The sequence below is a fragment of the Taudactylus pleione genome, unplaced genomic scaffold, assembly GCF_031769625.1.
Source record: "Taudactylus pleione unplaced genomic scaffold, aTauple2 ptg001253l, whole genome shotgun sequence".
Classification (NCBI taxonomy): Eukaryota; Metazoa; Chordata; class Amphibia; order Anura; family Myobatrachidae; genus Taudactylus; species Taudactylus pleione.
In genome coordinates this window covers 427,808-444,892 of record NW_028285653.1, presented here as the reverse complement: position 1 = coordinate 444,892, position 17,085 = coordinate 427,808, and the positions used below count along the sequence as shown (strand labels likewise).

Here is a 17,085-nt window from a genome sequence, read left to right as displayed (position 1 = left end):
TAAGTGTTATGTATTGTGGTTTTAATGTTTGTGTTTGTGGGGCAAACTGCGTGTGCATGTTTTCCTGTCTGTCCTATTTATTATTTGTACTCATATCTGCGTGTGCATGTTTTCCTGTCTGTCCTATTTATTATTTGTACTCATATCTGCGTGTGCATGTTTTCCTGTCTGTCCTATTTATTATTTGTACTCATATCTGCGTGTGCATGTTTTCCTGTCTGTCCTATTTATTATTTGTACTCATATCTGCGTGTGCATGTTTTCCTGTCTGTCCTATTTATTATTTGTACTCATATCTGCGTGTGCATGTTTTCCTGTCTGTCCTATTTATTATTTGTACTCATATCTGCGTGTGCATGTTTTCCCTCTATTTCTGAATTTTTCATTCTACTCCTATTTGGCTTATTTTTTGGGTTGTGTTTTTTTTTTAGTTTTGGTCCCCGGATTTGTCCATAAACTAACCGCAATTTCTTTGACATATTTTAGGGGGACAGCCAAGACTCCGCCGTCACCGTCCGTCCAGACGGCGTTCCCGGCCACTATCCCCAACCCCCAGCCAACACTCCACCCCAAATCTTTCCCCTATTCCCCACTCCTCCCCATCCTTCCCAGACCCTCTCCCGGAAATGTCGGGCCTCCTTCCCCTCCGTCCCACTTCCCCCTCTCCTCCACCCACCCCTCTTCCAATTACCCCCTCCCCGGAGTCCATCATAACTCCTCCCCATTCTTTGGGGAATGACGGATCCTCCGAGGAGGATCATGGAGGCATTTCCGGAGCTCCCGTTTTGGCTCCCGGTATGTTTTTCTTTTGTTTTTTTTTAAAGCACAAACTGTTTGTATGTAATCATGTGTCGTGCCTTTCTTCGTGTTTTTGTGGCTTGACTTTTGGTGATTTCGCAGTTTGCCTTTACCTCTTCCTGGTGATTTCAACATACACATATCACACCTGTGGGAATTTGTACATAGGCCTTGTATTTTTGGCAGCACCCCCTTTTTTTATTTTTTTTTAGGTTTAGGAGTGATTTCGTTGTGTTTTTGTTTTTTTAATGTGGATTCCCTATTGTTGTATTAACCCACACACTTTTCTCACCCACAGAGGAACAGAGGCGTCGGCAAGAGGTGGCGGATTGTGTTGGCCAGATGCGCCAACATGTAATTGGCATTCTTGTGGCCCTCGACCGGCTGTCTGGCCTCCTTCGCCAGTAGTTTTTTTATTTTTGTTAACTTTTCAAAATAAATTTTTTCATACAAATATACGTTCTGGCTCATTTTTTAAATCCAAAACCAAGATAGTTTAGCATGACATAAGTAGACTGTTCCTGCAAGGATTTCCCTTTTTTAAAAGTTAGATTGTGTTTTGTATTTGTATGTCAAACAGACACAAGAAACACATAACAGTAACAATGTCATTTCCCTTTTTGGGTGTAGTGTCAATTACATATTTCTACATTTTACAGGTTCCTAGTTGGTGCGCAAGCTGCTTAGGCCAATCTTACAAATCCCAAGGTTGGGCCAGGCTTCCTTTTGGTGTGGGTTGGGAAGCTGAAAACATATTTCAGTTTAGCTCAACTGGCGTCAGTACTGGATTACCCCTTAGTCAAATGTAACTTGTGTTAACCTGGTTACACTTGCTGTTAACGTCCCAAAAAAGGAAGACCATTTCACTCTCCAAACATTTATTCACAACATAACAGAGAAAACAAAGTGGTCACTCCCAAAAAAAGAACACAGTGATAAATTCAAATACAACACATACCAAGAAATAATTAAATAAAAACAAAAAATCAAGAACTGGTTGACGAAGGACCATGCCAACATGATTCCACAAACATGGCGTTGTGATATGGGTTCCAGAATGTATGCCCAAAAGGACCAGATCCAGGTTTGGTAAGGGTAGCAGGAAGTAGTGAGCGTTGGAGTGCCAAAGATTATGTGAACAAACAGAAGATGGTGAGAAAAAAAACACAAAATTAGATGTTCGCAAACAAACACAAACACATTAGGTATAAACACTGTAGTTTTGTTACAACTTACCTAAAAAATCTGGCCACAACATCATCGCGTATGGCCCCCCCACATACTGACCTCCGACCAACCTCAGGGGGGCCATCCTCAGGTAAGGCATCCTCTGGCTGCATTGGGACACCACTCCTTATGGCAATGTTGTGAAATATCCCACACAGGACCACAATTTTAGACACCATATCTGGCACATACATGAGCTCGCCACCAGAGCGGTGGAGGCATCTGAATCGGCCTTTTAAAAGGCCGATACAGCGCTCCACCACTTGCCTGGTGGCTGTAAGTGCGGAATTATACGCACTTTGTGGCCCTGGTGTGGGAGCCAAATAAGGAGTGAGCAGCCAGGACATGCAAGGGTATCCACTGTCTCCTGTGAAAAAAAATAGACAACATCAGGAACACTGTGTATCAAGCTTAACATTGTTATGTACTAAAGGTCTCCACTTACCCAGAAGCCATGCATCACCAGCTTGTAGGTTGGTTAATTTCTGCCATATCCCTGATTGCCGGATGACGAAGGAGTCATGAGCACTTCCTGGTAATTTAGCATTCAGGGACAGGATCTGAAGGGAGGCATCACATACCACCATTACATTCAGGGAGTGATAGTGTTTACGGTTTCTAAATATTGCCTCCAGCCGTGCTGGAGGCTGAAGTGGTATGTGAGTACCATCCACAACCCCTTTGATGTGTGGGAAGCCAGCTATTTGGTAAAAATTGGCCTTGCCCACACTAAGGGCACCCATATCCAAAGGCATTTTAATAAAATGATGGAGGTGCTTGAAAAGTGCCTCCATCACTGCCCTCAGGATCCGGGAAAAGGAGGATTGGGAGATGCCCGCCACTATTCCCACCGTTGTTTGAAACGATCCTGAGGCACAGAAATGTAACACCGCCATAAATTGCGTCAGTGGTGGTATTGCTGTTGGACTGTCAATTTGCCACTCAAGATCACTTTCTATTAATGAGAGAGTGTCTATGATGATTTTGGGAGGTAGATGGTAGCATCTTAAAACCTCATCATCGGGCATTCCAAAAAGGGTGACACGTGTTCGAAATATCTGGGGCCTTGCATGCCTACGATGCCTACGCCTGGGACGAGTTTGAGGTTGGTCGTCTTCCGGGAGCAGGGCCAGAACAATTCGCCCCAGATCTACCTGAAATTCAAAGTTTACAATGTAAGGCTTTTGAGCCACCTCAAAAGTAACATAAAACAACTTAGCTTTATGATACCATCCATAGCTGCTTACATGCCGGGGTATTGTCATGATACGTATAAACTGTAAAAAAGCCAAAAATGAGACATCAAAAATTTAGAGGGTGATTTTATGTTTGTCAAATTGGTGCAAGCCAACACATAAAATAGGCGAAACACACATTTGGCCATCGATGAAAACGACATTGCACACCGTACGTCAAATAGGGGTCAAATGGACCCCAAAAATGGAAAAGGGAAAAGCAAAACTGGTTTACATGATGAATAAGCCTCGAAAAATGCGTTAATTATTTCGCAAATGCAAGTCACTACACCAACAGTCAAAAATGCGTTAATTAGTTCGCAAATGCAAGTCACTACACCAACAGTCAAAAATGCGTTAATTAGTTCGCAAATGCAAGTCACTACACCAACAGTCAAAAATGCGTTAATTTGTTCGCAAATGCAAGTCACTACACCAACAGTCAAAAATGCGTTAATTAGTTCGCAAATGCAAGAAAAATAATGGACTTACCAAAATCGAATATATAAGATTTCCCTCAAAAAGGTCTTTGGGTCCGAAAGCCAAAACAAACTAAAATAGATGAAATTAGTGTTAAAAAAAAATATCAAACAAAAAACCAGAAGTAGACACCAATTGGCCACAAATTAGACTGCACAAAACTTACCAAATCAGGAAACGATGGCAAAAAATAAACCAAAAAAATGCGAACGGAAAACCAAAACAACTGTAGCAAACCAAAAAAAATACAAACACCGCCAAATCCTCCAACCGCAAACAACCAAATCCAACCAACTTAACCGCCAACAATCCAACAACGCAACCTCGACTCCACACACACCAAGCCATAAATAGTGTTTATTTTCCTGCACAAATTAAGGATGAATCATAGGGACGCACAATCAATGATGCGGCCGCAAACTAAGGACGCATGTATAAATACGTCACGAAATAACATTTAATTTCTGGTTGATTTCATTCTGGAAGCAGAGACATGGCTTCAGACCAGGGAAACAATGGCCAAAATTCCGGCGGTAAGGCCTTCATGCATTTTGTCTCAATGATTCTTTAAAAACATAATATTGTGCAAGTTGTGAAGTGGCTAAATCTGCATATTTACCCAAATAGGTGAGGAGGATGACATGGAAGAGACTGCTGGCCCCAGTCAACCCGCCAAAGCTGCCAAAAAAAAAAGGCAGCCACATTTCACAAGCAAGGAGATGGAGGTTTTGATCCAGAAGTGCGTTGACATCCTGCCCCAGGCAGCCAGGAATATGAGCCAAAGCCAGAAGTGGAGAATGTGGGAGGAGGTCGCCGTTGCTGTCAATAGGGTGGATGATTATGTCCGTCTAGCCCGGGATGTCAAACGGCGGTAAGTAAACACTTTCCCATCCTATAAACAAACCCCATTGTAAAAAAAAGGATAATGGTTCCAATTTCAGTCCACAGATGGGCAGACTTCAAATATCGTCTCAAGCAAAAACTTGCCGACAGGGCTAGGCATGCAAGGGGGACAGGTGGGGGTCCCACCCCTGTGTCATTGGAGTTGACAGACTTAGAAGAGCTGGCACAGGGGTGTGTGCAGGCTGTGGAGGTGTTTGGCGTGTCCAACATGGATACGGACATGCCAGACTTTGCGGCTCCTCATGTTGGCCAAGGTAAGTCTTGTGATGTGACCAACTCTGAAATGCTATTGTGCCAATATGTAGATTCTAATGTGAGTCTTTTGGCATTTTTCCTAACAGAGACAGAGGCGGATGAGTCTGCTCCAGAGGGGAGCCTTGGCCGCAGAATTTCTGCTGGCTCTGCAGGGGAGGAACCAGTACATCCGGCTGAGGACCCTGCAGAAGCCAGTCCAGGGTGTGCCCCCTCGCAGGCAGTGGGCCTCCTCACAGAACTCAATTTTAAATCGGATTTCCATACGGAGATTCTGCAGAGGATGGACGCCAGTCTGATACGGGTGGCTGAGGCCCTGGAGCAAAATGCTGCGGCCAACGTGACCATTGCTCAGGCCCTGGCGGAAAATACCAGGGCCAACATCCGCATCGCCGATGCCCTGGAGCAGCTCGTTCACCAGCACATGGTGGAGCCGACCTCCCTTCCTGCCGGAACATCCGGATCCTCCACCTCTGGCACAACATCAGCCAATCCTCCAAATGTGCCTAGCCCTGTGCCTAGTCCAGAGGCCACAACATCTGCCTCTGGACAGGCCAGCCCGATGGCATCCCGGACCCGGTCTGGCGCCCACCCTCACCCAGCCAAACGGGCGAGAAAACGGTGACAGCAATGGCGACTTTTCCCACACTCCTTCTGTGCTTGGCTCATATTCCTTTCTGGTCAAAACTTCCCTCTCCTTTCTTGTGAAATGTTTTTAATTTTGGTATTTACGTTTATGTTACCAGTTATGGCTTTTTTTTTTTTTTTAACAAATATCTTTGCCACAAAAAAAAGGCAACAAAATATTAGGCCAATTTGTTTGTGTTTAAACAATAAATTTAAAACAAAAAACTGACATTGTATTGTGACATTATTGTACAAATGGGTTACATTTAATCCTGGCCCTAAAGGCAAAAACTGACCCTCTTAAAAAAAAAAAAAGGCCTCTTTAAGGAACGTTTAAAAATCACATAGCGATGCAAATTCCACAGTAAACCAAAAAAAAGGGGAGCTAATTAAAACATGATGACATTATTGTTACAATAGGCCATAACCAACAAATTGTGGCCAAAATAAAACACCAAAAATGTACGCTAATTGATTGTGTAATCCTGACATTAGCAGCTCTGATTTCCACCTGCGTACGCTTTTGTGCTATCCCAATAAACTGCTTTCCAAACACATACCAAGCCGGTTTTCAATCCAACACTAATTACTTTACTGACCAGCCGCGATTAATCACAGCACCATCGTTGAGTCCCGGGACGGAGGAGAAGGCCATCGCCAATGTGGTCGAGTAATCCTGACCCTAAGCTGTGCGAGCATTTTGAAGGGAAAGCGGATGTTCCAGTGACGTATGAGATGGTCCGAACACATTTGACGTTCGCATCTGCTAATGTATGTACGCCCCAAAAACGCCTCGCCACGCCTGCGTTTTTTCATCTCCACCCCCGTCAACACCCAAAAACGCCCTGTTCTGTCAATCACATTTGACATGTCACTTCCTGTACGCTATTTTAGGAACGAGAGAAAAAAAGCTCGCAATCTGCCGTACGCACATGCGCAGTGTAACACCGACGCATGCGCGGTTAGTCAACATCGGAACGCAATGAGCGTACTGTTGTTAACGTGCTGCTCTGAATGAGGGCCTTAGTTCATATGCGGGTGCAATAATATTGAGTTGTTTCCAAACAATATCTCATAAGGGGAAATGTTCAGTTCTCCTTTAAGGGAGACTCTGACTGAATGTAGTAATATCAAAGCTTCCAGCCCCTACAAATCAGTCTCTTTACATATCTTAAAAAGTTGTTTTTTATTAGTCTCATTAAAACCTCGGATTTCTCTTTTTAATTGAAGTATATACATGTAGTGAATTTGACACAAAAATGAATGTGTGTCTTGGTCAGACAATATTATTTAAAGTGTACTATACTTAAATAAAAATTAAATGTTATCTAAACACATCAAAACCTGACTACATATAACATACAGAAACATAATACCCTTTTAGAAGCTGAATGAAACATTAAATCAATCTATATAAGTTTTAAAGGACTTGATGTGTTTTTGGGAAGACATGAAGGTATTTTCTTAACTGATCACCCTGCATTTTTCTGTAAACAGATAATACAACAGTTGCAATATCTGGCTGCTTCCAATGCAAAACCTGGAGCATACCAGTAAGTCTAAATCAGACTTTTCATGGCCATCTTACCTGCTTGGGTCAGTCCATGGGACATCTGTGCCAATGCTGCAAGAGTAATTTTGGGGCGACATGCTTACCTTCACATCTTCAACACAAGCCTTCATAATGTGTATACTTTACATCTTCCCATTTGGTCCCTTTCCATAAATCACAACTTTTCATATTGATTAATATTTGTTCAATTGGTATATACTTTTTTAATTATTATTTTTATTATGCTGCAATGCTCCTATTAACTACAGACAGTATTAAACTGTTATACTTTTCTTGTCCTCTCTTCTCTGAAACTCAATAGTTTCATTAATCTTTAACAAGATAGTGGGTTTAAAATTTCACATTTGACCAGAGTAATATATACATTGCAATCCATAAAATAGAAAAATAAAATAAAATAATGCAAATTCCTGAGAACTTCTAAACAACACCTGTAACACCTCCCATGCAGCAGGTAAGTGTCAACTTCACTACTTACTTTTAGCAAGACAGGAATTTTCCCATCATGCCAAGACATCTGTCATTCAACAGTGAACTTTTCCTTTGCTCAGTTTGTAAAAAATGAAATAATTTTCTTTTGGCAATATTTCTTTAACAGAATATTTTTCTACAAATTAGGTATATGGTAATTTGTTTCAGTGTTAAAAAAACTAAAGCAAAAGGGTTTTCTATGTGAGTCACTCCAATTCAACAATTGCAGAACCTCAGGGATCACTCTGAAAATAATATCAGGTTAGGCATATTAACATATTAAAACCTTGATCCTGATCATTTAAATAATAACTTGTCAGTATAAAATTGCATAAGGTTGTTAAATTCATTAATCACGAGATTAATCATATTATTATACTCCGGAGTTTTACTGTTATACTAAATATACCAAAAACAATAAACCACATAAGTAAATATACTTAGCATATAGCACAAAAAACAAAACCTTAAAAGTATTCAGAAATATAACAATATCAAAATATTTCTCAAAAATTTAGTGATTATAACAAAGTGATTGCAGAAGAAAAAAACAATTCATTAATCACAAGTTGCACTGTGCTGTGGAGAGCTTTGACAAGGGTTAACATCAGAAATTGGACTCCTTTCAAAATAATCCGGTATGTTCTTGAAGCATTCCTTTGAACCTCCATTTTTTTCCACCCACTGATTTAAAGTGTAACATTTAGTTGTATACTGTGAATTATGGCTGCTGTCCATAGTCAAGGCAGAACTTTTGAAATAATTTCTTACCAAATTTTGATTTGTTTGTCTAGTTTTAAAACATTTCTGAGAGTCAATTTTCTGTGGGAATAGAATAATTAGTTGAGAAACTATGTTATTAATATTCATGATATTACGCATACAATTAGATGATTCAACCCACAATGTATAGGATTTCCATTCCTCCCTGTCTTTTCCCAATTTGTCTCTTAAACACCTCCATTTATCTATATCAAAAGTACCAATCAGTGGTATATCTGTATATTTTGCATGCCATTTCCTGAGAAATTTCACAGTCACACTTCCGTACTGCTGATACATCATACTTGCTGGACTGCCATGTGGGATCTCCATTAGAGATTTTCCCACCAAAGATTTTCCTTGTCCCATTGTAAAGGCTTATTTCTTATCTTTATAGTCCAACACAATATCCAATACAATGGCAATAGGGTCACTCCCCTACTTAAGGAAAATTACACTTCACTTATTTGGACAACCTCGTTATCTCATCAGATAAAACGGCTCTGAACAGGCACACGTGTTGCACACACTATTAAACTCGGCTTTAAAGTGTATACAGTACTTTCACAATAGGGACCATCCCTTAACTATCCAGCGTGTGGGTGGTTAACCGTAGCTTCCTCCCTCACACTGGCCCCTGTCCAGACTCTGCCGGCGTAAAGCCTCAGCCAGGCTCACTCACTTTCTCACAGCAATTCACTTCCTCATTTAGCAAGACATAGCAGGTAAAATAAAAAATACAAACATGTATTTCTTTAAACACAAGAAACTGCAATTTCCTACAGTAAATATCTTATCAGCTCTAAAAATTATATAAAACTGGTTTCATACTTACAATCTTCAACAAGACTTCAACAAGACTCAAACCAGCAATGACACACAAAGGCAGCTGACTCGAGACAGAAAATCCAGAGCAGAAGTAGGAAAACACATTTTCACCTGTGGCCACAGTTGGTCCAAATCTCCTAGCCCCGTGCCTGCCTTCCTTTTTTGTGTGTCAATGTTGGTTAGATCTCGGTGGAACCTCCAAAATGATATAGAAATGATCAAATATATACGATGAAGTCTCCTTGAAGATTTTATTCTTTTGTACATACGTACAGAGCTGGCAGTACATCATTGCAAGCTGCCCATACATTGATTGTACAGACATTATATACCAAATATGATTTTACATATAACAATTGTCATTTATTTCACTCCCCTAAGATCTAAACCAATCAGTAATTAATTTACCCCCTAATTGGAAGTAATCCAATCTCATTATTATAGTCACGTAGCCCTAATCATGAGTGTATGACCCAGACATCTAAACGGACATTTAACCTTTACACATACTTATCAGTTCCCCATGAATCCAATAACTGGCCCACCACAAAGGTATTTTAAGCCTAGACATAGCATGCAGCTGGGTATACTTCCTTAAAGCCTTGCAAATCTTGCTATTGCTGCATTATTTAATAGAGATGTGTGCACGTATTAGAAATCTTCATTAAAGGCATATTTATATAGAAAACAATTAGCAATGGTTTCATTCACCCGCCATCTTGTCTTCAGTGCGCCATATCAGGCACATCAAAACCATTTCTAGGAGCTTAGCAATTAGCACCGCTGGTACAACAGTGTTGAAATTGGAACTATAGTCCACAAACAACAATCTTACATATAAGTCCATGTTCTCTAAATGACAAAGAACCTTATGATGAACCATAAGAGCAGCATCCTTGGTAGATCTATTTGACCTATATGCAAACTGGTGAAAGTCAAAACCCACTTGTATGCCACTCCTAAGGTGAACCAAAACAGCTCATTCAAAGCAGTCCATAAGTAATGATGTGAGAGTAATTGGGCACTAGTTATTTAGACCGGTTACTACTGCAGATTTGGGGACAGGAACAATTGTTTAAAAAGCTTTAAAACATTGCGGAATGATACACTGAGCTAGTGAGAGGTTAAACATTTTGGAAAAAATACCTGCTAGTTAATCAGCACACACATGTAAGACTGTACCCGGAAAATAATTTGGACCTGGCGCCTTCCTAGCATTGGTTCTATGTAGGCAAAAATTCAAAGGACTATCTGAGAGGGATCACATATTTACTACAGGGATTGAGACAAATCTAGCATATAATTGATTAAATTCTTCTGCTGAAGGGCCATAATATAGGTATTTATGCCTTTATAATCAGTTAAATGCTTAATCCCTTGCCACATTGACCTCGCATCACCAAATTCCCTAAAGTGACTCTCAATTTTATCTGAGAATGCCTCTTTAGCCAAACGAATACCCTTTTTTCAGATTTGAATGTGCAATTAGATAAGCTATGCTATCTTTAGCCCTAAATGCCCTATCCCTAGATCTTAACAGAGTATGGACTTGACTGCTACTATAATTATCAAAAACATATAATATTGACACATAGTGTGAAAATTAAACTATAAGGGGTAAATTTACCAACAAATTTCAATTAGTATTTATTCAATATTAGGTCTTATTAAAACATCATAAATATCACACTATGTATAAATATAACAATAAACTCTTTCTCTTTAGTCTATATATGTAATATCTAGGGTAAATAAGATAGGATCATTAACTCTAACAAGTTAAATAATGATCCATATACAGTATAGCATGGAAACATATCAGTTTAAAATGAGATTACGTACCACTACATTAATAAACAGAATAGAGCCTGTTTGAAGGATTAGTAACAGCTTAAACAATTGAATGTTCCTTTTACCTAGGTGGTTTACTCCAGAAGCACCACTTAATAACAATTCAATGAGAGTCTTGTTTTCGGATTTCCTCATAAGCACATGGAAAAATAACAATCAGTGTAATACCTCCGGGTACAAGCTGTATTGTGGTAAAAGGGGGGGTTTAGTGCCCGCGCTTGCCCACAAATGATTGGTACCTTATTGACTTTTAGAATATAATCAAACAGTAAGGTTGTATTAAAAAAATTGTATTTAATTAAATTATTGATGTATTTTATGTATTGCAGATATTAGTAAATAAATTCAATGGACAAACAGACAGACACTTCTAATGGACAAGACAACACATAAGCATATACATATATGTAATCAGATGTATGATAGGAACAGAGCAAACTGGTAAAAAGGGGAGAGGGGAGGGAAAGGGGGGGAAGAGGGAAAAGATCAGAGATCTTATATTGCAGCACTTGCGTACTGTTGCTGTGTGGTACTCGGTATAGTGGCTGATGGTCACCTGCAGCTATTGGTTCTGATAGAAATTAGGCAAATAGTTAATAAATGTTCCAACTGTAAGGTGATTCCGTGTGTGATCCACTGTTAATCACTGGGAAGGGTGCGTGGTGCTATTACCATGGGGTGGAATACAAACAATGTGCTGTTCCAGTGGTATGTAGGGCCTCAAGGTGTGGCGTCCCATAACCCTAGGTACCCTACTTACCCACACTCTTCTTCCAAATCGTTCAGTCCCAGTCTTATCTCACCTCTCCACGACCGGAGCCCCAGAATTGGGAGCGGTGGGTGCGGGGTGATGATCGTCCTGGCTTCTCCTTGGTTCCGTCTGCCGTGGTGTGTGGACGTAGCACACTCCGGCTTGGTCCCTTCGGCAGCCTAATACAAGCTGTATTAGGCAAGCGTATCCAAGTAAGTATAGTGTCCAACCTCTAGCAGCTAATAAGGGGCATCCTCCTAAGGCAGAGTAGTTTAATATTGGGTCCAGCCTGACTCACTATCCGCTGATTGTACGTGACAAGCAGGAGAAGCTGTGAGTATGGTGCTGCATTCAATGCAGTCTAATAGCCGGAGCGCTGGCCGCCATTGCTTCGTCGGGTATACTGGTCACGGACTGCTGACTGCTGTATGCCATTCAGGTTGGAGGATACCATACAAGAAGAAGTTCAAATCACCAGGAACAACTACATGTTTCAGTCACTTCTGTGACCTTTTTCAAGTTGGATGTTCCTTGTCTCACCCTGCTGGGCTAAATACCACACTCTCTCATTTGATTGGTGCTTATAAATTGGGGATTAATATTAGAGATGTGCGCCTACCCTCATGTTTTGATTGAGGTTTTGGTTTGGATCTGGATCTCCCCTGGTTTTGGATCTGGATTGGTTTTGCCAAAACCTCACCTCCGTGTTATGTTTTCGTGTTTTTTTTTTGGTTTTGGATCTGGATTTTTTCTTAAAAAATAAAAAAACAGCTATAGTCACATAAAATGGGCATATTTAGTTTCTACAGTATTAATAACCTCAATAACATTTATTTCCACTCGTTTCCAGTCAATTTTGACCACCTCACAGCTCACAAGGGGACCAGGAAGCATGCTTTCCAAAAATAAATAAACAATTGACTTAAATAATGCTTCTATAAAGGCATAATAATCTCTTGTAAAGGCATTTCCCAACCTGTAGAGGGACATAAAAAAACAAAGTTAGTTAGTGGCCTTCAAACTGCCATAGTTCCCACTGTCCACTTAACCATATGAGATATATTGTGAACAAGTGGAACATTTTAGACCTAAGATTTAAGTATTACGTTGTGCTTGTGTCTGCACCATGCCTGCTTGCTGGGAGTTGATTTTTTTCATCCAAGAAGGGGACCAGGAAGCGTGCTTTCCAAAAATAAATAGGTAATTGACTTAAATAATCCTTTGCAAACCTTCTGTTCTGAAACTAAATTTTCCAACCTGTAAAGGGACATTAAAAAAAACAGAGTTAGTGGACTTCAAATTGCCATTGTTTCCCCTGTCCACTTATTCTTGGACTAGACCAACCATGGTGACTGAATTCATGTCATATGGAAGAGGAGGCTACAAACTGGGTCTCATGTTATGAGTTTGCCATATGGGGTATGTTGCTGTTAAGGGATCAGGCTGGTTATCAATTGAGACATTTATTAATTATAATTGTTGTCATAGTCCGTTGTATAGGCGTGGATGGCCTTTTGCTTTTCCTCCATCCGCTGAAGCATATACAGGGAAGAATTCCACCGACTTACTGCCTCTTGCTTCAGATGATGGAAGGGCAAATTTAACTGTACCTGCTGGTCATGCAGTCTTTGACAAGTGATCGCCGAATGTCTAAAATGTCTGGATATTTTGCGGGCCACCGAGAGCATCTCCTGCATGACTGTGTCAGTTTTTAAAAAACGTTGCACCGCCAAATTAATTGTGTGAGCAAAACATGGGACGTGTTGGAATTCGCCCAGATGTAATGCTCTCACAATATTCATGGCATTGTCCGAAATCACAAATCCCGAGGAGAGTCCAAGTGGGGTAAGTCAATTAGCAATGATTTCTCTGAGGTTCTCAGCGGTATGCCTCTTAGTGAAACCAGTTATACAAAGAGTAGCCTGCCTCTGTATCTGCTGTCTTTTGGGAGATGTTGCTGCTGCTGTTGTAAGCAATACACCTACCCAGTGGGCTGTCACAGTCATGTAATCCTTTGTTTGCCCTGTCCCACTTATCCACATATCAGTGGTCAAGTGTGCAGTGGGTACAATGGCGTTTCTGAGAACATTAATAAGTTTTTTTTAATGTCCTTGTACAGATTTGGAATTGCTCTTCTAGCCAAGTGGAATCTAGAAGGGATTTGGTAGCGAGGACACAGGACCTGAATTAACTGTTGAAAACCCACTACAGTGATGGCGGATACTGGACGCACATCTAAAAACAGCATAGCTGTTATGGCATCAGTAATTTGCTGTGCAGCTGTGTGATTGCTGTCATACTTGTTTGCCCTTGCAAATGATTGTTTAACAGTTAATTGTTTTTTGGAGGATACGCTACAAGTAGTCTTCCTCCTGGTCCCCTTCTGGGATGAAGATCCTCTGACAGCAACAGCAGCAGCAACTGGCGCAGTCATCAAGGATCCTTCTGAGGAATCACGGATAGGAGAGGAGTCAATCATGCTTCGAATACCAACATTGGATGCAGCAGGACTACTTCCGATGATGAATAAGGATGTTGATGATGCAGGTGTTGGTGTTGCAGATCGATGGCACTTGGATCTCACAGAGAGGGAGCAAGTAGGTGACACTGGACTTGTTACGTTTTGAGTTTTGGAACTTGGCGATGTACACTTTGATATTTGATGAATGCGCGCCAAGTGACGTAACTAGGAGGAGGTTCCTAGGTGGTTTAGGTCACTCCCTCTACTCACTCTTGCATGGCAATGGGCACATATGGCTTGACAACTGTTGTCCGGATCAGGATGGAAATAAGATTTTTTGGTCTTTTGTTCCGGCATGAAAACAATGGGCTTTGGCTTTTTCAAACGATTGGCAACAGCTCTTGCCTTACTTACACAAAGTACATCCTCGTCATCAACATCCTCATCACCAACATCTTCATCATCAACATCCTCATCATCCTTAGCGCCTTCATCCACCAAAATATCCTACTCCTTCATGTGCATTTCCACAGAAGCATCCTCAATGACTATGTGTGCAAGATGTTGACTGCCCTTCCCCACATTTACAGAGGGCACACAAATGTTGGAACTTGGAGGATCCTCCAGTACACTAGTATTTAGGTCGGGCTCACACATGGCAACCGCAGACACACTTGCATTCTCCTCGGGGATTTGTGATTTCGATTTCTCAGGGCACACAGTTGGTTTTTCCGGAGCTGTCTTAACAACTTTCACATTTTTAATTGAACCACCACCACTACTACTACAAGCAGAAGGGCTATCAGCAGTCTTCATAAAGAAAGGCCAAGGCCTTATCCTTTCCTTGCCACTTTGTGTAGTGAATGGCATATTGCCAATTTTTTGTTTATCTAAAGGCAAATATCCTCTCAATTTTTTTTCTTAATTTCAGTAAAACTTGCTTTATCATATTGATGGTGTGACTTAAGCCCTGGTGCATGGGCCTTCCTAGAGGTCGAGGAAGGTGACGGCCTTGCACTGCTGGCGGCAGCTACAACATGTGGTTCTTGGCCTTGCTCTCCTGTCATGTGACAGCCCTCCATATTTTTTCTGCAGTCTAGAAGCAGTGTCACAATCACCAATAGTGTAGCCAAGGTGCGGTTACTAAATTCACACACATGCAGTCGTGCGCACACACAAAAATATTAGAAAAAAAGACAAATGGTGATTTTTATTTTTTGTCAGCTCCAGAAGAACTTGGCCCCAGAGTTTTTTTTGGAGCATGATTGTAGTCGGGCAGCACAAGGTTGCAACTTGCGTTGCTGGCTGGCTCTTGTGCGCTACTGTGGTTCAGCCTAACACCCACAAGAACAGAGAAGAAAAAAATATATAAGACACTTTAATTGTTTGTTTTCTTTTGATTGAGTACGACTGGATTCGCTGTATCTTGTGCGCTAATGTGGTTCAGCCTAACACCCGCGCACACTCAGAAGAAAAACATATAACTATATAAGACACTGGTATTGGTTTTTTTTTGATTGAGCATGACTGGAGTCGGGCAGCACTGGCTGGCTCTTGTGTGCTACTGTGGTTAAACCTAACACCGATGAGCACACACAGAAAAATATAATAAAGACACTTTGATTTTTTTTTTTTTACTTTTATTTTTGGAGTCTAGAACTTGGGCCCAGAGATGAACACAGCACAATCCCAGGACACAGCAGACAGCTCTGATGTATCAGCAGACAGCACCATGAGCAGAATGGATCAGCAGACAGCACAGTGATAGTGAGTGACAGCACCGTGACCAGAGACCGGAATGGAACAGGACTCAGGAGATAGCACAGTGACAGCACTGTGACCAGAGACCAGAATGGATCAGCAGTCACCAGCCCAGGACACATCAGATAGCACCAGCACCTCTCCCAGCCCTACTCTACCCATCCTCCCTGTTCAGTCTCCACAGCCAGTGGCAAACGCAGGATTTCTAGAGGGGGGTTTCCAAATGCTTGATTTTAGGGTGAGTGTGACCAGTCCATGAAGAGGGCATAATTAGCACTTATTCAACTTTAATATGTGTCATACAAAGTGTATTGTGTATCATAATTCCAGCATATACAGGACCAGTGATCACATCCCTAACAGTGCATGTTTTCCAAATCTCATAGTTGGTGCACAGGTTATTTATTATTGGCTGATCAATGTTATAATATCCACAGGTGGTGCTGATTATTTCATTTGTGATACTGAGAAGAACATGCAGCGATAGTACATTTCTATTATATTACTATTTCTATTGTGGTCATGGTATAGGCTGGTGAGAGGGGTTTCCAGGCAGCCGGAAACCCCCCCTGCGTTTGCCTATGACAGCCGGAGTGAAACGGCGTCTATCGCGTGGTCCCTATATACTACATAGATCATAGAGACGAAAGCTCGCAAACCGTGAGATTTCCGTTCTATGGTTTTGCCTCAGTTTTGAGAACCGAGTAAGGCGGTAACCTCCAAGCCTGCTTGGATCTGACTAGGATATGCTAAATTCGGGTGGGTTCGGTTCTCTGGGAACCGAACCCGCTCATCTCTAATTAATATCCACCTGGATCACTTTCTGGGATCCTAATTCCATGCTTACTAGGTTGGATTTGTTTATAATGATTATTCCATTTCCTCTACACATCATATTCTCATATATTGTAAAAACATATATTATATCCAAATATAAAAATAAATTATACCAAAAATATACACAATGTAATAGATAATCCTAAACACGAACCCATATAAAAACGGGTTCATTTATCTTTCCACTCAATTTATATTTAATTTAATGACCGAGTTCAGAACGCCTTGCAAATATTAACTCATTAAATACTGGTATACAGAATATACT

At 41.0% G+C, this 17,085-nt stretch overlaps 1 protein-coding gene across 1 annotated transcript in view; it reads left to right on the top strand.

Moving 5' to 3' along the window:
• Positions 1-17,085, top strand: part of LOC148450934 (vomeronasal type-2 receptor 26-like) — a 92,329-nt gene that overhangs the window by 22,423 nt on the left and 52,821 nt on the right. The window lies entirely within an intron of this gene.